Raw genomic sequence first — 26,507 nt, forward strand, 5'->3', positions numbered from 1 at the left:
CTAACCCTAGCCCTCAACATAACCCTAACCCTAGGTCCAATCCTAACCCTTACCGTCTCCCTAACCCTAGCCCTCAACATAACCCTAACCCTAGGTCCAATCCTAACCCTAACCGTCTCTCTAACCCTAGCCCTCAACATAACCATAACCCTAGGTCCAATCCTAACCCTAACCGTCTCTCTAACCCTAGCCCTCAACATAACCCTAACCCTAGGTCCACTCATAACCCTAACCGTCTCTCTAACCCTAGCCCTCAACATAACCCTAACCCTAGGTCCAATCCTCACCCTAACCGTCTCTCTAACCCTAGCCCTCAACATAACCCTAACCCTAGGTCCAATCCTAACCCTAACCGTCTCTCTAACCCTAGCCCTCAACATAACCCTAACCCTAGGTCCAATCCTAACCCTGACCGTCTCTCTAACCCTAGCCCTCAACATAACCCTAACCCTAGGTCCACTCATAACCCTAACCGTCTCTCTAACCCTAGCCCTCAACATAAGCCTAACCCTAGGTCCAATCCTAACCCTGACCGTCTCTCTAACCCTAGCCCTCAACATAACCCTAACCCTAGGTCCAATCCTAACCCTAACCGTCTCTCTAACCCTAGCCCTCAACATAACCCTAACCCTAGGTCCAATCCTAACCCTTACCGTCTCCCTAACCCTAGCCCTCAACATAACCCTACCCTAGGTCCAATCCTAACCCTAACCCTCTCTCTAACCCTAGCCCTCAACATAACCCTAACCCTAGGTCCAATCCTAACCCTAACCGTCTCTCTAACCCTAGCCCTCAACATAACCCTAACCCTAGGTCCAATCCTAACCCTAACCGTCTCTCTAACCCTAGCCCTCAACATAACCCTAACCTTAGGTCCAATCCTAACCCTTACCGTCTCCCTAACCCTAGCCCTCAACATAAACCTAACCCTAGGTCCAATCCTAACCCTAACCGTCTCTCTAACCCTAGCCCTCAACATAACCCTAACCCTAGGTCCAATCCTAACCCTAACCGTCTCTCTAACCCTAGCCCTCAACATAACCCTAACCCTAGGTCCAATCCTAACCCTAACCGTCTCTCTAACCCTAGCCCTCAACATAACCCTAACATTAGGTCCAATCCTAACCCTTACCGTCTCCCTAACCCTAGCCCTCAACATAACCCTAACCCTAGGTCCAATCCTAACCCTAATCGTCTCTCTAACCCTAGCCCTCAACATAACCCTAACCCTAGGTCCAATCCTAACCCTAACCGTCTCTCTAACCCTAGCCCTCAACATAACCCTAACCCTAGGTCCAATCATAACCCTAACCGTCTCTCTAACCCTAGCCCTCAACATAACCCTAGCCCTAGGTCCAATCATAACCCTAACCGTCTCTCTAACCCTAGCCCTCAACATAACCCTAACCCTAGGTCCAATCCTAACCCTAACCGTCTCTCTAACCCTAGCCCTCAACATAACCCTAACCCTAGGTCCAATCCTAACCCTAACCGTCTCTCTAACCCTAGCCCTCAACATAACCCTAAACCTAGGTCCAATCATAACCCTAACCGTCTCTCTAACCCTAGCCCTCAACATAACCCTAACCCTAGGTCCAATCCTAACCCTAACCGTCTCTCTAACCCTAGCCCTCAACATAACCCTAACCCTAGGTCCAATCCTAACCCTTACCGTCTCCCTAACCCTAGCCCTCAACATAACCCTAACCCTAGGTCCAATCCTAACCCTAACCGTCTCTCTAACCCTAGCCCTCAACATAACCCTAACCCTAGGTCCAATCCTAACCCTAACCGTCTCTCTAACCCTAGCCCTCAACATAACCCTAACCCTAGGTCCACTCATAACCCTAACCGTCTCTCTAACCCTAGCCCTCAACTTAACCCTAACCCTAGGTTCAATCCTCACCCTAACCGTCTCTCTAACCCTAGCCCTCAACATAACCCTAACCCTAGGTCCAATCCTAACCCTAACCGTCTCTCTAACCCTAGCCCTCAACATAACCCTAACCCTAGGTCCAATCCTAACCCTTACCGTCTCCCTAACCCTAGCCCTCAACATAACCCTAACCCTAGGTCCAATCCTAACCCTAACCGTCTCTCTAACCCTAGCCCTCAACATAACCCTAACCCTAGGTCCAATCCTAACCCTAACCGTCTCTCTAACCCTAGCCCTCAACATAACCCTAACCCTAGGTCCACTCATAACCCTAACCGTCTCTCTAACCCTAGCCCTCAACATAACCCTAACCCTAGGTCCAATCCTCAACCTAACCGTCTCTCTAACCCTAGCCCTCAACATAACCCTAACCCTAGGTCCAATCCTAACCCTAACCGTCTCTCTAACCCTAGCCCTCAACATAAGCCTAACCCTAGGTCCAATCCTAACCCTAACCGTCTCTCTAACCCTAGCCCTCAACATAACCCTAACCCTACGTCCAATCATAACCCTAACCGTCTCTCTAACCCTAGCCCTCAACATAACCCTAACCCTAGGTCCAATCCTAACCCTGACCGTCTCTCTAACCCTAGCCCTCAACATAACCCTAACCCTATTTCCAATCCTAACTCTAACCGTCTCTCTAACCCTAGCCCTCAACATAACCCTAACCCTAGGTCCAATCCTAACCCTAACCGTCTCTCTAACCCTAGCCCTCAACATAACCCTAACCCTAGGTCCAATCCTAACCCTAACCGTCTCTCTAACCCTAGCCCTCAACATAACCCTAACCCTAGGTCCAATCCTAACCCTAACCGTCTCTCTAACCCTAGCCCTCAACATAACCCTAACCCTAGGTCCAATCATAACCCTAACCGTCTCTCTAACCCTAGCCCTCAACATAACCCTAACCCTAGGTCCAATCATAACCCTAACCGTCTCTCTAACCCTAGCCCTCAACATAACCCTAACCCTAGGTCCAATCCTAACCCTAACCGTCTCTCTAACCCTAGCCCTCAACATAACCCTAACCCTAGGTCCAATCATGACCCTAACCGTCTCTCTAACCCTAGCCCTCAACATAACCCTAACCCTAGGTCCAATCCTAACCCTAACCGTCTCTCTAAACCTAGCCCTCAACATAACCCTAACCCTAGGTCCAATCCTAACCCTTACCGTCTCCCTAACCCTAGCCCTCAACATAACCCTAACCCTAGGTCCAATAATAACCCTAACCGTCTCTCTAAACCTAGCCCTCAACATAACCCTAACCCTAGGTCCAATCCTAACCCTAACCATCTCTCTAACCCTAGCCCTCAACATAACCCTAACCCTAGGTCCAATCCTAACCCTTACCGTCTCTCTAACCCTAGCCCTCAACATAACCCTAACCCTAGGTCCAATCTTAACCCTAACCGTCTCTCTAACCCTAGCCCTCAACATAACCCTAACCCTAGGTCCAATCCTAACCCTTACCGTCTCCCTAACCCTAGCCCTCAACATAACCCTACCCTAGGTCCAATCCTAACCCTAACCGTCTCTCTAACCCTAGCCCTCAACATAACCCTAACCCTAGGTCCAATCCTAACCCTAACCGTCTCTCTAACCCTAGCCCTCAACATAACCCTAACCCTAGATCCAATCCTAACCCTAACCGTCTCTCTAACCCTAGCCCTCAACATAACCCTAACCTTAGGTCCAATCCTAACCCTTACCGTCTCCCTAACCCTAGCCCTCAACATAACCCTAACCCTAGGTCCAATCCTAACCCTAACCGTCTCTCTAACCCTAGCCCTCAACATAACCCTAACCCTAGGTCCAATACTCACCCTAACCGTCTCTCTAACCCTAGCCCTCAACATAACCCTAACCCTAGGTCCAATCCTAACCCTAACCGTCTCTCTAACCCTAGCCCTCAACATAACCCTAACCCTAGGTCCAATCCTAACCCTTACCGTCTCCCTAACCCTAGCCCTCAACATAACCCTAACCCTAGGTCCAATCCTAACCCTAAGCGTCTCTCTAACCCTAGCCCTCAACATAACCCTAACCCTAGGTCCAATCCTAACCCTAACCGTCTCTCTAACCCTAGCCCTCAACATAACCCTAACCCTAGGTCCACTCATAACCCTAACCGTCTCTCTAACCCTAGCCCTCAACATAACCCTAACCCTAGGTCCAATCCTCACCCTAACCGTCTCTCTAACCCTAGCCCTCAACATAACCCTAACCCTAGGTCCAATCCTAACCCTGACCGTCTCTCTAACCCTAGCCCTCAACATAACCCTAACCCTAGGTCCAATCCTAACCCTGACCGTCTCTCTAACCCTAGCCCTCAACATAACCCTAACCCTAGGTCCACTCATAACCCTAACCGTCTCTCTAACCCTAGCCCTCAACATAAGCCTAACCCTAGGTCCAATCCTAACCCTGACCGTCTCTCTAACCCTAGCCCTCAACATAACCCTAACCCTAGGTCCAATCCTAACCCTAACCGTCTCTCTAACCCTAGCCCTCAACATAACCCTAACCCTAGGTCCAATCCTAACCCTTACCGTCTCCCTAACCCTAGCCCTCAACATAACCCTACCCTAGGTCCAATCCTAACCCTAACCGTCTCTCTAACCCTAGCCCTCAACATAACCCTAACCCTAGGTCCAATCCTAACCCTAACCGTCTCTCTAACCCTAGCCCTCAACATAACCCTAACCCTAGGTCCAATCCTAACCCTAACCGTCTCTCTAACCCTAGCCCTCAACATAACCCTAACCTTAGGTCCAATCCTAACCCTTACCGTCTCCCTAACCCTAGCCCTCAACATAACCCTAACCCTAGGTCCAATCCTAACCCTAACCGTCTCTCTAACCCTAGCCCTCAACATGACCCTAACCCTAGGTCCAATACTCACCCTAACCGTCTCTCTAACCCTAGCCCTCAACATAACCCTAACCCTAGGTCCAATCCTAACCCTAACCGTCTCTCTAACCCTAGCCCTCAACATAACCCTAACCCTAGGTCCAATCCTAACCCTTACCGTCTCCCTAACCCTAGCCCTCAACATAACCCTAACCCTAGGTCCAATCCTAACCCTAACCGTCTCTCTAAACCTAGCCCTCAACATAACCCTAACCCTAGGTCCAATCCTAACCCTAACCGTCTCTCTAACCCTAGCCCTCAACATAACCCTAACCCTAGGTCCACTCATAACCCTAACCGTCTCTCTAACCCTAGCCCTCAACATAACCCTAACCCAAGGTCCAATCCTCACCCTAACCGTCTCTCTAACCCTAGCCCTCAACATAACCCTAACCCTAGGTCCAATCCTAACCCTAACCGTCTCTCTAAACCTAGCCCTCAACATAACCCTAACCCTAGGTCCAATCCTAACCCTGACCGTCTCTCTAACCCTAGCCCTCAACATAACCCTAACCCTAGGTCCACTCATAACCCTAACCGTCTCTCTAAACCTAGCCCTCAACATAACCTTAACCCTAGGTCCAATCCTAACCCTGACCGTCTCTCTAACCCTAGCCCTCAACATAACCCTAACCCTATTTCCAATAATAACTCTAACCGTCTCTCTAACCCTAGCCCTCAACATAACCCTAACCCTAGGTCAAATCCTAACCCTAACCGTCTCTCTAACCCTAGCCCTCAACATAACCCTAAGCCTAGGTCCAATCCTAACCCTAACCGTCTCTCTAACCCTAGCCCTCAACATAACCCTAACCCTAGGTCCAATCCTAACCCTAACCGTCTCTCTAACCCTAGCCCTCAACATAACCCTAACCCTAGGTCCAATCCTAACCCTAACCGTCTCTCTAACCTTAGCCCTCAACATAACCCTAACCCTAGGTCCAATCATAACCCTAACCGTCTCTCTAACCCTAGCCCTCAACATAACCCTAACCCTAGGTCCAATCCTAACCCTAACCGTCTCTCTAACCCTAGCCCTCAACATAACCCTAACCCTAGGTCCAATCATGACCCTAACCGTCTCTCTAACCCTAGCCCTCAACATCACCCTAACCCTAGGTCCAATCCTAACCCTAACCGTCTCTCTAACCCTAGCCCTCAACATAACCCTAACCCTAGGTCCAATCCTAACCCTAACCGTCTCTCTAACCCTAGCCCTCAACATAACCCTAACCCTAGGTCCAATCCTAACCCTTACCGTCTCCCTAACCCTAGCCCTCAACATAACCCTAACCCTAGGTCCAATCCTAACCCTGACCGTCTCTCTAACCCTAGCCCTCAACAGAACCCTAACCCCAGGTCCAATCATAACCCTAACCGTCTCTCTAACCCTAGCCCTCAACATAACCCTAACCCTAGGTCCAATCATGACCCTAACCGTCTCTCTAACCCTAGCCCTCAACATAACCCTAACCCTAGGTCCAATCCTAACCCTAACCGTCTCTCTAACCCTAGCCCTCAACATAACCCTAACCCTAGGTCCAATCATGACCCTAACCGTCTCTCTAACCCTAGCCCTCAACATAACCCTAACCCTAGGTCCAATCCTAACCCTAACCGTCTCTCTAACCCTAGCCCTCAACATAACCCTAACCCTAGGTCCAATCATAACCCTAACCGTCTCTCTAACCCTAGCCCTCAACATAACCCTAACCCTAGGTCCAATCCTAACCCTTACCGTCTCCCTAACCCTAGCCCTCAACATAACCCTAACCCTAGGTCCAATCCTATCCCTAACCGTCTCTCTAACCCTAGCCCTCAACATAACCCTAACCCTAGGTCCAATCCTAACCCTAACCGTCTCTCTAACCCTAGCCCTCAACATAACCCTAACCCTAGGTCCACTCATAACCCTCACCGTCTCTCTAACCCTAGCCCATAACATAACCCTAACCCTAGGTCCAATCATAACCCTAACCGTCTCTCTAACCCTAGCCCTCAACATAACCCTAACCCTAGGTCTAATCCTAACCCTTACCGTCTCCCTAACCCTAGCCCTCAACATAACCCTAACCCTAGGTCCAATCCTAACCCTAACCGTCTCTCTAACCCTAGCCCTCAACATAACCCTAACCCTAGGTCCAAACCTAACCCTAACGGTCTCTCTAACCCTAGCCCTAAACATAACCCTAACCCTAGGTCCAATCCTAACCCTTACCGTCTCCCTAACCCTAGCCCTCAACATAACCCTAACCCTAGGTCCAATCATAACCCTAACCGTCTCTCTAACCCTAGCCCTCAACATAACCCTAACCCTAGGTCCAATCCTAACCCTAACCGTCTCTCTAACCCTAGCCCTCAACATAACCCTAACCCTAGGTCCAATCCTAACCCTTACCGTCTCCCTAAACCTAGCCCTCAACATAACCCTAACCCTAGGTCCAATCCTAACCCTAACCGTCTCTCTAACCCTAGCCCTCAACATAACCATAACCCTAGGTCCAATCCTAACCCTAACCGTCTCTCTAACCCTAGCCCTCAACATAACCCTAACCCTAGGTCCACTCATAACCCTAACCGTCTCTCTAACCCTAGCCCTCAACATAACCCTAACCCTAGGTCCAATCCTCACCCTAACCGTCTCTCTAACCCTAGCCCTCAACATAACCCTAACCCTAGGTCCAATCCTAACCCTAACCGTCTCTCTAACCCTAGCCCTCAACATAACCCTAACCCTAGGTCCAATCCTAACCCTGACCGTCTCTCTAACCCTAGCCCTCAACATAACCCTAACCCTAGGTCCACTCATAACCCTAACCGTCTCTCTAACCCTAGCCCTCAACATAAGCCTAACCCTAGGTCCAATCCTAACCCTGACCGTCTCTCTAACCCTAGCCCTCAACATAACCCTAACCCTAGGTCCAATCCTAACCCTAACCGTCTCTCTAACCCTAGCCCTCAACATAACCCTAACCCTAGGTCCAATCATGACCCTAACCGTCTCTCTAACCCTAGCCCTCAACATAACCCTAACCCTAGGTCCAATCCTAACCCTAACCGTCTCTCTAACCCTAGCCCTCAACATAACCCTAACCCTAGGTCCAATCATGACCCTAACCGTCTCTCTAACCCTAGCCCTCAACATAACCCTAACCCTAGGTCCAATCCTAACCCTAACCGTCTCTCTAACCCTAGCCCTCAACATAACCCTAACCCTAGGTCCAATCATAACCCTAACCGTCTCTCTAACCCTAGCCCTCAACATAACCCTAACCCTAGGTCCAATCCTAACCCTTACCGTCTCCCTAACCCTAGCCCTCAACATAACCCTAACCCTAGGTCCAATCCTATCCCTAACCGTCTCTCTAACCCTAGCCCTCAACATAACCCTAACCCTAGGTCCAATCCTAACCCTAACCGTCTCTCTAACCCTAGCCCTCAACATAACCCTAACCCTAGGTCCACTCATAACCCTCACCGTCTCTCTAACCCTAGCCCATAACATAACCCTAACCCTAGGTCCAATCATAACCCTAACCGTCTCTCTAACCCTAGCCCTCAACATAACCCTAACCCTAGGTCTAATCCTAACCCTTACCGTCTCCCTAACCCTAGCCCTCAACATAACCCTAACCCTAGGTCCAATCCTAACCCTAACCGTCTCTCTAACCCTAGCCCTCAACATAACCCTAACCCTAGGTCCAAACCTAACCCTAACGGTCTCTCTAACCCTAGCCCTAAACATAACCCTAACCCTAGGTCCAATCCTAACCCTTACCGTCTCCCTAACCCTAGCCCTCAACATAACCCTAACCCTAGGTCCAATCATAACCCTAACCGTCTCTCTAACCCTAGCCCTCAACATAACCCTAACCCTAGGTCCAATCCTAACCCTAACCGTCTCTCTAACCCTAGCCCTCAACATAACCCTAACCCTAGGTCCAATCCTAACCCTTACCGTCTCCCTAAACCTAGCCCTCAACATAACCCTAACCCTAGGTCCAATCCTAACCCTAACCGTCTCTCTAACCCTAGCCCTCAACATAACCATAACCCTAGGTCCAATCCTAACCCTAACCGTCTCTCTAACCCTAGCCCTCAACATAACCCTAACCCTAGGTCCACTCATAACCCTAACCGTCTCTCTAACCCTAGCCCTCAACATAACCCTAACCCTAGGTCCAATCCTCACCCTAACCGTCTCTCTAACCCTAGCCCTCAACATAACCCTAACCCTAGGTCCAATCCTAACCCTAACCGTCTCTCTAACCCTAGCCCTCAACATAACCCTAACCCTAGGTCCAATCCTAACCCTGACCGTCTCTCTAACCCTAGCCCTCAACATAACCCTAACCCTAGGTCCACTCATAACCCTAACCGTCTCTCTAACCCTAGCCCTCAACATAAGCCTAACCCTAGGTCCAATCCTAACCCTGACCGTCTCTCTAACCCTAGCCCTCAACATAACCCTAACCCTAGGTCCAATCCTAACCCTAACCGTCTCTCTAACCCTAGCCCTCAACATAACCCTAACCCTAGGTCCAATCCTAACCCTTACCGTCTCCCTAACCCTAGCCCTCAACATAACCCTACCCTAGGTCCAATCCTAACCCTAACCGTCTCTCTAACCCTAGCCCTCAACATAACCCTAACCCTAGGTCCAATCCTAACCCTAACCGTCTCTCTAACCCTAGCCCTCAACATAACCCTAACCCTAGGTCCAATCCTAACCCTAACCGTCTCTCTAACCCTAGCCCTCAACATAACCCTAACCTTAGGTCCAATCCTAACCCTTACCGTCTCCCTAACCCTAGCCCTCAACATAACCCTAACCCTAGGTCCAATCCTAACCCTAACCGTCTCTCTAACCCTAGCCCTCAACATAACCCTAACCCTAGGTCCAATACTCACCCTAACCGTCTCTCTAACCCTAGCCCTCAACATAACCCTAACCCTAGGTCCAATCCTAACCCTAACCGTCTCTCTAACCCTAGCCCTCAACATAACCCTAACCCTAGGTCCAATCCTAAACCTTACCATCTCCCTAACCCTAGCCCTCAACATAACCCTAACCCTAGGTCCAATCCTAACCCTAACCGTCTCTCTAAACCTAGCCCTCAACATAACCCTAACCCTAGGTCCAATCCTAACCCTAACCGTCTCTCTAACCCTAGCCCTCAACATAACCCTAACCCTAGGTCCACTCATAACCCTAACCGTCTCTCTAACCCTAGCCCTCAACATAACCCTAACCCAAGGTCCAATCCTCACCCTAACCGTCTCTCTAACCCTAGCCCACAACATAACCCTAACCCTAGGTCCAATCCTAACCCTAACCGTCTCTCTAAACCTAGCCCTCAACATAACCCTAACCCTAGGTCCAATCCTAAACCTGACCGTCTCTCTAACCCTAGCCCTCAACATAACCCTAACCCTAGGTCCACTCATAACCCTAACCGTCTCTCTAAACCTAGCCCTCAACATAACCTTAACCCTAGGTCCAATCCTAACCCTGACCGTCTCTCTAACCCTAGCCCTCAACATAACCCTAACCCTATTTCCAATAATAACTCTAACCGTCTCTCTAACCCTAGCCCTCAACATAACCCTAACCGTAGGTCCAATCCTAACCCTAACCGTCTCTCTAACCCTAGCCCTCAACATAACCCTAAGCCTAGGTCCAATCCTAACCCTAACCGTCTCTCTAACCCTAGCCCTCAACATAACCCTAACCCTAGGTCCAATCCTAACCCTAACCGTCTCTCTAACCCTAGCCCTCAACATAACCCTAACCCTAGGTCCAATCCTAACCCTAACCGTCTCTCTAACCTTAGCCCTCAACATAACCCTAACCCTAGGTCCAATCATAACCCTAACCGTCTCTCTAACCCTAGCCCTCAACATAACCCTAACCCTAGGTCCAATCCTAACCCTAACCGTCTCTCTAACCCTAGCCCTCAACATAACCCTAACCCTAGGTCCAATCATGACCCTAACCGTCTCTCTAACCCTAGCCCTCAACATAACCCTAACCCTAGGTCCAATCCTAACCCTAACCGTCTCTCTAACCCTAGCCCTCAACATAACCCTAACCCTAGGTCCAATCCTAACCCTAACCGTCTCTCTAACCCTAGCCCTCAACATAACCCTAACCCTAGGTCCAATCCTAACCCTTACCGTCTCCCTAACCCTAGCCCTCAACATAACCCTAACCCTAGGTCCAATCCTAACCCTAACCGTCTCTCTAACCCTAGCCCTCAACAGAACCCTAACCCTAGGTCCAATCATAACCCTAACCGTCTCTCTAACCCTAGCCCTCAACATAACCCTAACCCTAGGTCCAATCATGACCCTAACCGTCTCTCTAACCCTAGCCCTCAACATAACCCTAACCCTAGGTCCAATCCTAACCCTAACCGTCTCTCTAACCCTAGCCCTCAACATAACCCTAACCCTAGGTCCAATCATGACCCTAACCGTCTCTCTAACCCTAGCCCTCAACATAACCCTAACCCTAGGTCCAATCCTAACCCTAACCGTCTCTCTAACCCTAGCCCTCAACATAACCCTAACCCTAGGTCCAATCCTAACCCTAAACGTCTCTCTAACCCTAGCCCTCAACATAACCCTAACCCTAGGTCCAATCCTAACCCTTACCGTCTCCCTAACCCTAGCCCTCAACATAATCCTAACCCTAGGTCCAATCCTATCCCTAACCGTCTCTCTAACCCTAGCCCTCAACATAACCCTAACCCTAGGTCCAATCCTAACCCTAACCGTCTCTCTAACCCTAGCCCTCAACATAACCCTAACCCTAGGTCCACTCATAACCCTAACCGTCTCTCTAACCCTAGCCCATAACATAACCCTAACCCTAGGTCCAATCCTCACCCTAACCGTCTCTCTAACCCTAGCCCTCAACATAACCCTAACCCTAGGTCCAATCCTAACCCTAACCGTCTCTCTAACCCTAGCCCTCAATATAACCCTAACCCTAGGTCCAATCCTAACCCTTACCGTCTCCCTAACCCTAGCCCTCAACATAACCCTAACCCTAGGTCCAATCCTAACCCTAACCGTCTCTCTAACCCTAGCCCTCAACATAACCCTAACCCTAGGTCCAATCCTAACCCTAACCGTCTCTCTAACCCTAGCCCTCAACATAACCCTAACCCTAGGTCCACTCATAACCCTAACCGTCTCTCTAACCCTAGCCCTCAACATAACCCTAACCCTAGGTCCAATCCTCAACCTAACCGTCTCTCTAACCCTAGCCCTCAACATAACCCTAACCCTACGTCCAATCATAACCCTAACCGTCTCTCTAACCCTAGCCCTCAACATAACCCTAACCCTAGGTCCAATCCTAACCCTGACCGTCTCTCTAACCCTAGCCCTCAACATAACCCTAACCCTATTTCCAATCCTAACTCTAACCGTCTCTCTAACCCTAGCCCTCAACATAACCCTAACCCTAGGTCCAATCCTAACCCTAACCGTCTCTCTAAACCTAGCCCTCAACATAACCCTAACCCTAGGTCCAATCCTAACCCTAACCGTCTCTCTAACCCTAGCCCTCAACATAACCCTAACCCTAGGTCCAATCCTAACCCTAACCGTCTCTCTAACCCTAGCCCTCAACATAACCCTAACCCTAGGTCCAATCCTAACCCTAACCGTCTCTCTAACCCTAGCCCTCAACATAACCCTAACCCTAGGTCCAATCATAACCCTAACCGTCTCTCTAACCCTAGCCCTCAACATAACCCTAACCCTAGGTCCAATCCTAACCCTAACCGTCTCTCTAACCCTAGCCCTCAACATAACCCTAACCCTAGGTCCAATCATGACCCTAACCGTCTCTCTAACCCTAGCCCTCAACATAACCCTAACCCTAGGTCCAATCCTAACCCTAACCGTCTCTCTAACCCTAGCCCTCAACATAACCCTAACCCTAGGTCCAATCCTAACCCTAACCGTCTCTCTAACCCTATCCCTCAACATAACCCTAACCCTAGGTCCAATCGTAACCCTAACCGTCTCTTTAACCCTAGCCCTCAACATAACCCTAACCCTAGGTCTAATCCTAACCCTTACCGTCTCCCTAACCCTAGCCCTCAACATAATCCTAACCCTAGGTCCAATCCTAACCCTAACCGTCTCTCTAACCCTAGCCCTCAACATAACCCTAACCCTAGGTCCAAACCTAACCCTAACGGTCTCTCTAACCCTAGCCCTCAACATAACCCTAACCCTAGGTCCAATCCTAACCCTTACCGTCTCCCTAACCCTAGCCCTCAACATAACCCTAACCCTAGGTCCAATCATAACCCTAACCGTCTCTCTAACCCTAGCCCTCAACATAACCCTAACCCTAGGTCCAATCCTAACCCTAACCGTCTCTCTAACCCTAGCCCTCAACATAACCCTAACCCTAGGTCCAATCCTAACCCTTACCGTCTCCCTAAACCTAGCCCTCAACATAACCCTAACCCTAGGTCCAATCCTAACCCTAACCGTCTCTCTAACCCTAGCCCTCAACATAACCCTAACCCTAGGTCCAATCCTAACCCTAACCGTCTCTCTAACCCTAGCCCTCAACATAACCCTAACCCTAGGTCCAATCCTAACCCTGACCGTCTCCCTAACCCTAGCCCTCAACATAACCCTAACCCTAGGTCCAATAATAACCCTAACCGTCTCTCTAAACCTCGCCCTCAACATAACCCTAACCCTAGGTCCAATCCTAACCCTAACCATCTCTCTAACCCTAGCCCTCAACATAACCCTAACCCTAGGTCCAATCCTAACCCTTACCGTCTCTCTAACCCTAGCCCTCAACATAACCCTAACCCTAGGTCCAATCCTAACCCTAACCGTCTCTCTAACCCTAGCCCTCAACATAACCCTAACCCTAGGTCCAATCCTAACCCTTACCGTCTCCCTAACCCTAGCCCTCAACATAACCCTTCCCTAGGTCCAATCCTAACCCTAACCGTCTCTCTAACCCTAGCCCTCAACATAACCCTAACCCTAGGTCCAATCCTAACCCTAACCGTCTCTCTAACCCTAGCCCTCAACATAACCCTAACCCTAGGTCCAATCCTAACCCTAACCGTCTCTCTAACCCTAGCCCTCAACATAACCCTAACCTTAGGTCCAATCCTAACCCTTACCGTCTCCCTAACCCTAGCCCTCAACATAACCCTAACCCTAGGTCCAATCCTAACCCTAACCGTCTCTCTAACCCTAGCCCTCAACATAACCCTAACCCTAGGTCCAATACTCACCCTAACCGTCTCTCTAACCCTAGCCCTCAACATAACCCTAACCCTAGGTCCAATCCTCACCCTAACCGTCTCTCTAACCCTAGCCCTCAACATAACCCTAACCCTAGGTCCAATCCTAACCCTAACCGTCTCTCTAACCCTAGCCCTCAACATAAGCCTAACCCTAGGTCCAATCCTAACCCTGACCGTCTCTCTAACCCTAGCCCTCAACATAACCCTAACCCTAGGTCCACTCATAACCCTAACCGTCTCTCTAACCCTAGCCCTCAACATAAGCCTAACCCTAGGTCCAATCCTAACCCTGACCGTCTCTCTAACCCTAGCCCTCAACATAACCCTAACCCTAGGTCCAATCCTAACCCTAACCGTCTCTCTAACCCTAGCCCTCAACATAACCCTAACCCTAGGTCCAATCCTAACCCTTACCGTCTCCCTAACCCTAGCCCTCAACATAACCCTACCCTAGGTCCAATCATAACCCTAACCGTCTCTCTAACCCTAGCCCTCAACATAACCCTAACCCTAGGTCCAATCCTAACCCTAACCGTCTCTCTAACCCTAGCCCTCAACATAACCCTAACCCTAGGTCCAATCATGACCCTAACCGTCTCTCTAACCCTAGCCCTCAACATAACCCTAACCCTAGGTCCAATCCTAACCCTAACCGTCTCTCTAACCCTAGCCCTCAACATAAACCTAACCCTAGGTCCAATCCTAACCCTAACCGTCTCTCTAACCCTAGCCCTCAACATAACCCTAACCCTAGGTCCAATCATAACCCTAACCGTCTCTTTAACCCTAGCCCTCAACATAACCCTAACCCTAGGTCTAATCCTAACCCTTACCGTCTCCCTAACCCTAGACCTCAACATAATCCTAACCCTAGGTCCAATCCTAACCCTAACCGTCTCTCTAACCCTAGCCCTCAACATAACCCTAACCCTAGGTCCAAACCTAACCCTAACGGTCTCTCTAACCCTAGCCCTCAACATAACCCTAACCCTAGGTCCAATCCTAACCCTTACCGTCTCCCTAACCCTAGCCCTCAACATAACCCTAACCCTAGGTCCAATCATAACCCTAACCGTCTCTCTAACCCTAGCCCTCAACATAACCCTAACCCTAGGTCCAATCCTAACCCTAACCGTCTCTCTAACCCTAGCCCTCAACATAACCCTAACCCTAGGTCCAATCCTAACCCTTACCGTCTCCCTAAACCTAGCCCTCAACATAACCCTAACCCTAGGTCCAATCCTAACCCTAACCGTCTCTCTAACCCTAGCCCTCAACATAACCCTAACCCTAGGTCCAATCCTAACCCTAACCGTCTCTCTAACCCTAGCCCTCAACATAACCCAAACCCTAGGTCCAATCCTAACCCTTACCGTCTCCCTAACCCTAGCCCTCAACATAACCCTAACCCTAGGTCCAATAATAACCCTAACCGTCTCTCTAAACCTCGCCCTCAACATAACCCTAACCCTAGGTCCAATCCTAACCCTAACCATCTCTCTAACCCTAGCCCTCAACATAACCCTAACCCGAGGTCCAATCCTAACCCTTACCGTCTCTCTAACCCTAGCCCTCAACATAACCCTAACCCTAGGTCCAATCCTAACCCTAACCGTCTCTCTAACCCTAGCCCTCAACATAACCCTAACCCTAGGTCCAATCCTAACCCTTACCGTCTCCCTAACCCTAGCCCTCAACATAACCCTTCCCTAGGTCCAATCCTAACCCTAACCGTCTCTCTAACCCTAGCCCTCAACATAACCCTAACCCTAGGTCCAATCCTAACCCTAACCGTCTCTCTAACCCTAGCCCTCAACATAACCCTAACCCTAGGTCCAATCCTAACCCTAACCGTCTCTCTAACCCTAGCCCTCAACATAACCCTAACCTTAGGTCCAATCCTAACCCTTACCGTCTCCCTAACCCTAGCCCTCAACATAACCCTAACCCTAGGTCCAATCCTAACCCTAACCGTCTCTCTAACCCTAGCCCTCAACATAACCCTAACCCTAGGTCCAATACTCACCCTAACCGTCTCTCTAACCCTAGCCCTCAACATAACCCTAACCCTAGGTCCAATCCTAACCCTAACCATCTCTCTAACCCTAGCCCTCAACATAACCCTAACCCTAGGTCCAATCCTAACCCTTACCGTCTCCCTAACCCTAGCCCTCAACATAACCCTAACCCTAGGTCCAATCCTAACCCTAACCGTCTCTCTAACCCTAGCCCTCAACATAACCCTAACCCTAGGTCCAATCCTCACCCTAACCGTCTCTCTAACCCTAGCCCTCAACATAACCCTAACCCTAGGTCCAATCCTAACCCTAACCGTCTCTCTAACCCTAGCCCTCAACATAAGCCTAACCCTAGGTCCAATCCTAACCCTGACCGTCTCTCTAACCCTAGCCCTCAACATAATCCTAACCCTAGGTCCACTCATAACCCTAACCGTCTCTCTAACCCTAGCCCTCAACATAAGCCTAACCCTGGGTAAAATCCTAACCCTGACCGTCTCTCTAACCCTAGCCCTCAACATAACCCTAACCCTAGGTCCAATCCTAACCCTAACCGTCTCTCTAACCCTAGCCCTCAACATAACCCTAACCCTAGGTCCAATCCTAACCCTTACCGTCTCCCTAACCCTAGCCCTCAACATAACCCTACCCTAGGTCCAATCCTAACCCTAACCGTCTCTCTAACCCTAGCCCTCAACATAACCCTAACCCTAGGTCCAATCCTAACCCTAACCGTCTCTCTAACCCTAGCCCTCAACATAACCCTAACCCTAGGTCCAATCCTAACCCTAACCGTCTCTCTAACCCTAGCCCTCAACATAACCCTAACCTTAGGTCCAATCCTAACCCTTACCGTCTCCCTAACCCTAGCCCTCAACATAACCCTAACCCTAGGTCCAATCCTAACCCTAACCGTCTCTCTAACCCTAGCCCTCAACATAACCCTAACCCTAGGTCCAATACTCACCCTAACCGTCTCTCTAACCCTAGCCCTCAACATAACCCTAACCCTAGGTCCAATCCTAACCCTAACCGTCTCTCTAACCCTAGCCCTCAACATAACCCTAACCCTAGGTCCAATCCTAACCCTTACCGTCTCCCTAACCCTAGCCCTCAACATAACCCTAACCCTAGGTCCAATCCTAACCCTAACGGTCTCTCTAACCCTAGCCCTCAACATAACCCTAACCCTAGGTCCAATCCTAACCCTAACCGTCTCTCTAACCCTAGCCCTCAACATAACCCTAACCCTAGGTCCACTCATAACCCTAACCGTCTCTCTAACCCTAGCCCTCAACATAACCCTAACCCTAGGTCCAATCCTCACCCTAACCGTCTCTCTAACCCTAGCCCTCAACATAACACTAACCCTAGGTCCAATCCTAACCCTAACCGTCTCTCTAACCCTAGCCCTCAACATAAGCCTAACCCTAGGTCCAATCCTAACCCTGACCGTCTCTCTAACCCTAGCCCTCAACATAACCCTAACCCTAGGTCCACTCATAACCCTAACCGTCTCTCTAACCCTAGCCCTCAACATAACCCTAACCCTAGGTCCAATCCTAACCCTGACCGTCTCTCTAACCCTAGCCCTCAACATAACCCTAACCCTATTTCCAATCCTAACCCTAACCGTCTCTCTAACCCTAGCCCTCAACATAACCCTAACCCTAGGTCCAATCCTAACCCTAACCGTCTCTCTAACCCTAGCCCTCAACATAACCCTAACCCTAGGTCCAATCCTAACCCTAACCGTCTCTCTAACCCTAGCCCTCAACATAACCCTAACCCTAGGTCCAATCCTAACCCTAACCGTCTCTCTAACCCTAGCCCTCAACATAACCCTAACCCTAGGTCCAATCCTAACCCTAACCGTCTCTCTAACCCTAGCCCTCAACAGAACCTTAACCCTAGGTCCAATCATAACCCTAACCGTCTCTCTAACCCTAGCCCTCAACATAACCCTAACCCTAGGTCCAATCCTAACCCTAACCGTCTCTCTAACCCTAGCCCTCAACATAACCCTAACCCTAGGTCCAATCATGACCCTAACCGTCTCTCTAACCCTAGCCCTCAACATAACCCTAACCCTAGGTCCAATCCTAACCCTAACCGTCTCTCTAATCCTAGCCCTCAACATAACCATAACCCTAGGTCCAATCCTAACCCTAACCGTCTCTCTAACCCTAGCCCTCAACATAACCCTAACCCTAGGTCCAATCCTAACCCTAACCGTCTCTCCAACCCTAGCCCTCAACATAACCCTAACCCTAGGTCCAATCCTAACCCTAACCGTCTCTCTAACCCTAGCCCTCAACAGAACCCTAACCCTAGGTCCAATCATAACCCTAACCGTCTCTCTAACCCTAGTCCTCAACATAACCCTAACCCTAGGTCCAATCCTAACCCTAACCGTCTCTCTAACCCTAGCCCTCAACATAACCCTAACCCTAGGTCCAATCCTAACCCTAACCGTCTCTCTAACCCTAGCCCTCAACATAACCCTAACCCTAGGTCCAATCCTAACCATAACCGTCTCTCTAACCCTAGCCCTCAACATAACCCTAACCCTAGGTCCAATCCTAACCCTAACCGTCTCTCTAACCCTAGCCCTCAACATAACCCTAACCCTAGGTCCAATCCTAACCCTAACCGTCTCTCCAACCCTAGCCCTCAACATAACCCTAACCCTAGGTCCAATCCTAACCCTAACCGTCTCTCTAACCCTAGCCCTCAACAGAACCCTAACCCTAGGTCCAATCATAACCCTAACCGTCTCTCTAACCCTAGTCCTCAACATAACCCTAACCCTAGGTCCAATCCTAACCCTAACCGTCTCTCTAACCCTAGCCCTCAACATAACCCTAACCCTAGGTCCAATCCTAACCCTAACCGTCTCTCTAACCCTAGCCCTCAACATAACCCTAACCCTAGGTCCAATCCTAACCCTAACCGTCTCTCTAACCCTAGCCCTCAACATAACCCTAACCCTAGGTCCAATCCTAACCCTAACCGTCTCTCTAACCCTAGCCCTCAACATAACCCTAACCCTAGGTCCAATCATGACCCTAACCGTCTCTCTAACCCTAGCCCTCAACATAACCCTAACCCTAGGTCCAATCCTAACCCTAACCGTCTCTCTAACCCTAGCCCTCAACATAACCCTAACCCTAGGTCCAATCCTAACCCTGACCGTCTCTCTAACCCTAGCCCTCAACATAACCCTAACCCTAGGTCCACTCATAACCCTAACCGTCTCTCTAACCCTAGCCCTCAACATAACCCTAACCCTAGGTCCAATCCTAACCCTGACCGTCTCTCTAACCCTAGCCCTCAACATAACCCTAACCCTATTTCCAATCCTAACTCTAACCGTCTCTCTAACCCTAGCCCTCAACATAACCCTAACCCTAGGTCCAATCCTAACCCTAACCGTCTCTCTAACCCTAGCCCTCAACATAACCCTAACCCTAGGTCCAATCCTAACCCTAACCGTCTCTCTAACCCTAGCCCTCAACATAACCCTAACCCTAGGTCCAATCCTAACCCTAACCGTCTCTCTAACCCTAGCCCTCAACATAACCCTAACCCTAGGTCCAATCCTAACCCTAACCGTCTCTCTAACCCTAGCCCTCAACAGAACCTTAACCCTAGGTCCAATCATAACCCTAACCGTCTCTCTAACCCTAGCCCTCAACATAACCCTAACCCTAGGTCCAATCCTAACCCTAACCGTCTCTCTAACCCTAGCCCTCAACATAACCCTAACCCTAGGTCCAATCATGACCCTAACCGTCTCTCTAACCCTAGCCCTCAACATAACCCTAACCCTAGGTCCAATCCTAACCCTAACCGTCTCTCTAACCCTAGCCCTCAACATAACCCTAACCCTAGGTCCAATCCTAACCCTAACCGTCTCTCTAACCCTAGCCCTCAACATAACCCTAACCCTAGGTCCAACCCTAACCCTAACCGTCTCTCTAACCCTAGCCCTCAACAGAACCCTAACCCTAGGTCCAATCATAACCCTAACCGTCTCTCTAACCCTAGTCCTCAACATAACCCTAACCCTAGGTCCAATCCTAACCCTAACCGTCTCTCTAACCCTAGCCCTCAACATAACCCTAACCCTAGGTCCAATCCTAACCCTAACCGTCTCTCTAACCCTAGCCCTCAACATAACCCTAACCCTAGGTCCAATCCTAACCCTGACCGTCTCTCTAACCCTAGCCCTCAACATAACCCTAACCCTAGGTCCAATCCTAACCCTAACCGTCTCTCTAACCCTAGCCCTCAACATAACCCTAACCCTAGGTCCAATCCTAACCCTAACCGTCTCTCCAACCCTAGCCCTCAACATAACCCTAACCCTAGGTCCAATCCTAACCCTAACCGTCTCTCTAACCCTAGCCCTCAACAGAACCCTAACCCTAGGTCCAATCATAACCCTAACCGTCTCTCTAACCCTAGTCCTCAACATAACCCTAACCCTAGGTCCAATCCTAACCCTAACCGTCTCTCTAACCCTAGCCCTCAACATAACCCTAACCCTAGGTCCAATCCTAACCCTAACCGTCTCTCTAACCCTAGCCCTCAACATAACCCTAACCCTAGGTCCAATCCTAACCCTAACCGTCTCTCTAACCCTAGCCCTCAACATAACCCTAACCCTAGGTCCAATCATGACCCTAACCGTCTCTCTAACCCTAGCCCTCAACATAACCCTAACCCTAGGTCCAATCCTAACCCTAACCGTCTCTCTAACCCTAGCCCTCAACATAACCCTAACCCTAGGTCCAATCCTAACCCTGACCGTCTCTCTAACCCTAGCCCTCAACATAACCCTAACCCTAGGTCCACTCATAACCCTAACCGTCTCTCTAACCCTAGCCCTCAACATAACCCTAACCCTAGGTCCAATCCTAACCCTGACCGTCTCTCTAACCCTAGCCCTCAACATAACCCTAACCCTATTTCCAATCCTAACTCTAACCGTCTCTCTAACCCTAGCCCTCAACATAACCCTAACCCTAGGTCCAATCCTAACCCTAACCGTCTCTCTAACCCTAGCCCTCAACATAACCCTAACCCTAGGTCCAATCCTAACCCTAACCGTCTCTCTAACCCTAGCCCTCAACATAACCCTAACCCTACGTCCAATCCTAACCCTAACCGTCTCTCTAAGCCTAGCCGTCAACGTAACCCTAACCCTAGGTCCAATCCTAACCCTAACCGTCTCTCTAACCCTTGCCCTCAACATAACCCTAACCCTAGGTCCAATCCTAACCCTAACCGTGTCTCTAACCCTAGCCCTCAACATAACCCTAACCCTAGGTCCAATCATAACCCTAACCGTCTCTCTAACCCTAGCCCTCAACATAACCCTAACCCTAGGTCTAATCCTAACCCTTACCGTCTCCCTAACCCTAGCCCTCAACATAACCCTAACCCTAGGTCCAATCCTAACCCTAACCGTCTCTCTAACCCTAGCCCTCAACATAACCCTAACCCTAGGTCCAATCCTAACCCTAACCGTCTCTCTAACCCTAGCCCTCAACATAACCCTAACCCTAGGTCCAATCCTAACCCTAACCGTCTCTCTATCCCTAGCCCTCAACATAACCCTAACCCTATTTCCAATCCTAACTCTAACCGTCTCTCTAACCCTAGCCCTCAACATAACCCTAACCCTAGGTCCAATCCTAACCCTAACCGTCTCTCTAACCCTAGCCCTCAACATAACCCTAACCCTAGGTCCAATCCTAACCCTAACCGTCTCTCTAACCCTAGCCCTCAACCTAACCCTAACCCTAGGTCCAATCCTAATCCTAACCGTCTCTCTAACCCTAGCCCTCAACATAACCCTAACCCTAGGTCCAATCCTAACCCTAACCGTGTCTCTAAACCTAGCCCTCAACATAACCCTAACCCTAGGTCCAATCATAACCCTAACCGTCTCTCTAACCCTAGCCCTCAACATAACCCTAACCCTAGGTCTAATCCTAACCCTTACCGTCTCCCTAACCCTAGCCCTCAACATAACCCTAACCCTAGGTCCAATCCTAACCCTAACCGTCTCTCTAACCCTAGCCCTCAACATAACCCTAACCCTAGGTCCAATCATAACCCTAACCGTCTCTCTACCCCTAGCCCTCAACATAACCCTAACCCTAGGTCCAATCATAACCCTAACCGTCTCTCTACCCCTAGCCCTCAACATAACCCTAACCCTAGGTCCAATCCTAACCCTAACCGTCTCTCTAACCCTAGCCCTCAACATAACCCTAACCCTAGGTCCACTCATAACCCTAACCGTCTCTCTAACCCTAGCCCTCAACATAACCCTAACCCTAGGTCTAATCCTCACCCTAACCGTCTCTCTAACCCTAGCCCTCAACATAACCCTAACCCTAGGTCCAATCCTAACCCTAACCGTCTCTCTAACCCTAGCCCTCAACATAAGCCTAACCCTTGGTCCAATCCTAACCCTAACCGTCTCTCTAACCCTAGCCCTCAACATAACCCTAACCCTACGTCCAATCATAACCCTAACCGTCTCTCTAACCCTAGCCCTCAACATAACCCTAACCCTAGGTCCAATCCTAACCCTAACCGTCTCTCTATCCCTAGCCCTCAACATAACCCTAACCCTATTTCCAATCCTAACTCTAACCGTCTCTCTAACCCTAGCCCTCAACATAACCCTAACCCTAGGTCCAATCCTAACCCTAACCGTCTCTCTAACCCTAGCCCTCAACATAACCCTAACCCTAGGTCCAATCCTAACCCTAACCGTCTCTCTAACCCTAGCCCTCAACCTAACCCTAACCCTAGGTCCAATCCTAATCCTAACCGTCTCTCTAACCCTAGCCCTCAACATAACCCTAACCCTAGGTCCAATCCTAACCCTAACCGTGTCTCTAAACCTAGCCCTCAACATAACCCTAACCCTAGGTCCAATCATAACCCTAACCGTCTCTCTAACCCTAGCCCTCAACATAACCCTAACCCTAGGTCTAATCCTAACCCTTACCGTCTCACTAACCCTAGCCCTCAACATAACCCTAACCCTAGGTCCAATCCTAACCCTAACCGTCTCTCTAACCCTAGCCCTCAACATAACCCTAACCCTAGGTCCAATCCTAACCCTAACCGTCTCTCTAACCCTAGCCCTCAACATAACCCTAACCCTAGGTCCAATCATAACCCTAACCGTCTCTCTAACCCTAGCCCTCAACATAACCCTAACCCTAGGTCCAATCCTAACCCTAACCGTCTCTCTAACCCTAGCCCTCAACATAACCCTAACCCTAGGTCCAATCCTAACCCTAACCGTCTCTCTAACCCTAACCCTCAACATAACCCTAACCCTAGGTCCAATCCTAACCCTAACCGTCTCTCTAACCCTAGCCCTCAACATAACCCTAACCCTAGGTCCAATCCTAACCCTAACCGTCTCTCTAACCCTAGCCCTCAACATAACCCTATCCCTAGGTCCACTCAAAACCCTAACCGTCTCTCTAACCCTAGCCCTCAACATAACCCTAACCCTAGGTCCAATCCTAACCCTAACCGTCTCTCTAACCCTAGCCCTCAACATAACCCTAACCCTAGGTCCAATCCTAACCCTAACCGTCTCTCTAACCCTAGCCCTCAACATAACCCTAACCCTAGGTCCAATCCTAACCCTAACCGTCTCTCTAACCCTAGCCCTCAACATAACCCTAACCCTAGGTCCAATCATAACCCTAACCGTCTCTCTAACCCTAGCCCTCAACATAACCTTAACCCTAGGTCCAATCCTCACCCTAACCGTCTCTCTAACCCTACCCCTCATCATAACCCTAACCCTAGGTCCAATCCTAACCCTAACCGTCTCTCTAACCCTAGCCCTCAACATAACCCTAACCCTAGGTCCAATCATGACCCTAACCGTCTCTCTAACCCTAGCCCTCAACATAACCCTAACCCTAGGTCCAATCCTAACCATAACCGTCTCTCTAACCCTAGCCCTCAACATAACCCTAACCCTAGGTCCAATCCTAACCCTAACCGTCTCTCTAACCCTAGCCCTCAACATAACCCTAACGCTAGGTCCAATCCTAACCCTAACCGTCTCTCCAACCCTAGCCCTCAACATAACCCTAACCCTAGGTCCAATCCTAACCCTAACCGTCTCTCTAACCCTAGCCCTCAACATAACCCTAACCCTAGGTACAATCATAACCCATAACCGTCTCTCTAACCCTAGCCCTCAACATAACCCTAACCCTAGGTCCAATCCTAACCCTAACCGTCTCTCTAACCCTAGCCCTCAACATAACCCTAACCCTAGGTCCAATCCTAACCCTAACCGTCTCTCTAACCCTAGCCCTCAACATAACCCTAACCCTAGGTCCAATCCTAACCCTAACCGTCTCTCTAACCCTAGCCCTCAACATAACCCTAACCCTAGGTCCAATCATAACCCTAACCGTCTCTCTAACCCTAGCCCTCAACATAACCCTAACCCTAGGTCCAATCCTACCCCTAACCGTCTCTCTAACCCTAGCCCTCAACATAACCCTAACCCTAGGTCCAATCCTAACCCTAACCGTCTCTGTAACCCTAGCCCTCAACATAACCCTAACCCTAGGTCCAATCCTAACCCTAACCGTCTCTAACCCTAACCCTCAACATAACCCTAACCCTAGGTCCAATCATAACCCTAACCGTCTCTCTAACCCTAGCCCTCAACATAACCCTAACCCTAGGTCCAATCCTAACCCTAACCGTCTCTCTAACCCTAGCCCTCAACATAACCCTAACCCTAGGTCCAATCCTAACCCTAACCGTCTCTCTAACCCTAGCCCTCAACATAACCCTATCCCTAGGTCCACTCAAAACCCTAACCGTCTCTCTAACCCTAGCCCTCAACATAAACCTAACCCTAGGTCCAATCCTAACCCTAACCGTCTCTAACCCTAGCCCTCAACATAACCCTAACCCTAGGTCCAATCCTAACCCTAACCGTCTCTCTAACCCTAGCCCTCAACATAACCCTAACCCTAGGTCCAATCATAACCCTAACCGTCTCTCTAACCCTGCCCTCAACATAACCCTAACCCTAGGTCCAATCCTAACCCTAACCGTCTCTCTAACCCTAGCCCTCAACATAACCCTAACCCTAGGTCCAATCCTAACCCTAACCGTCTCTCTAACCCTAGCCCTCAACATAACCCTAACCCTAGGTCCAATCCTAACCCTAACCGTCTCTCTAACCCTAGCCCTCAACATAACCCTAACCCTAGGTCCAATCCTAACCCTAACCGTCTCTCTAACCATAGCCCACAACATAACCCTAACCCTAGGTCCAATCCTAACCCTAACCGTCTCTCTAACCCTAGCCCTCAACATAACCCTAACCCTAGGTCCAATCCTAACCCTTACCGTCTCCCTAACCCTAGCCCTCAACATAACCCTAACCCTAGGTCCAATCCTAACCCTAACCGTCTCTCTAACCCTAGCCCTCAACATAACCCTAACCCTAGGTCCAATCATAACCCTAACCGTCTCTCTAACCCTAGCCCTCAACATAACCCTAACCCTAGGTCCACTCATAACCCTAACCGTCTCTCTAACCCTAGCCCTCAACATAACCCTAACCCTAGGTCTAATCCTCACCCTAACCGTCTCTCTAACCCTAGCCCTCAACATAACCCTAACCCTAGGTCCAATCCTAACCCTAACCGTCTCTCTAACCCTAGCCCTCAACATAAGCCTAACCCTAGGTCCAATCCTAACCCTAACCGTCTCTCTAACCCTAGCACTCAACATAACCCTAACCCTACGTCCAATCATAACCCTAACCGTCTCTCTAACCCTAGCCATCAACATAACCCTAACCCTAGGTCCAATCCTAACCCTAACCGTCTCTCTAACCCTAGCCCTCAACATAACCCTAACCCTATTTCCAATCCTAACTCTAACCGTCTCTCTAACCCTAGCCCTCAACATAACCCTAACCCTAGGTCCAATCCTAACCCTAACCGTCTCTCTAACCCTAGCCCTCAACATAACCCTAACCCTAGGTCCAATCCTAACCCTAACTGTCTCTCTAACCCTAGCACTCAACCTAACCCTAACCCTAGGTCCAATCCTAACCCTTATCGTCTCCCTAACCCCAGCCCTCAACATAACCCTAACCCTAGGTCCAATCATAACCCTAACCGTCTCTCTAACCCTAGCCCTCAACATAACCCTAACCCTAGGTCCAATCCTAACGCTAACCGTCTCTCTAAGCCTAGCCGTCAACGTAACCCTAACCCTAGGTCCAATCCTAACCCTAACCGTCAC

Source organism: Miniopterus schreibersii, assembly GCF_964146895.1.
Source record: "Miniopterus schreibersii genome assembly, chromosome: 8".
Classification (NCBI taxonomy): Eukaryota; Metazoa; Chordata; class Mammalia; order Chiroptera; family Miniopteridae; genus Miniopterus; species Miniopterus schreibersii.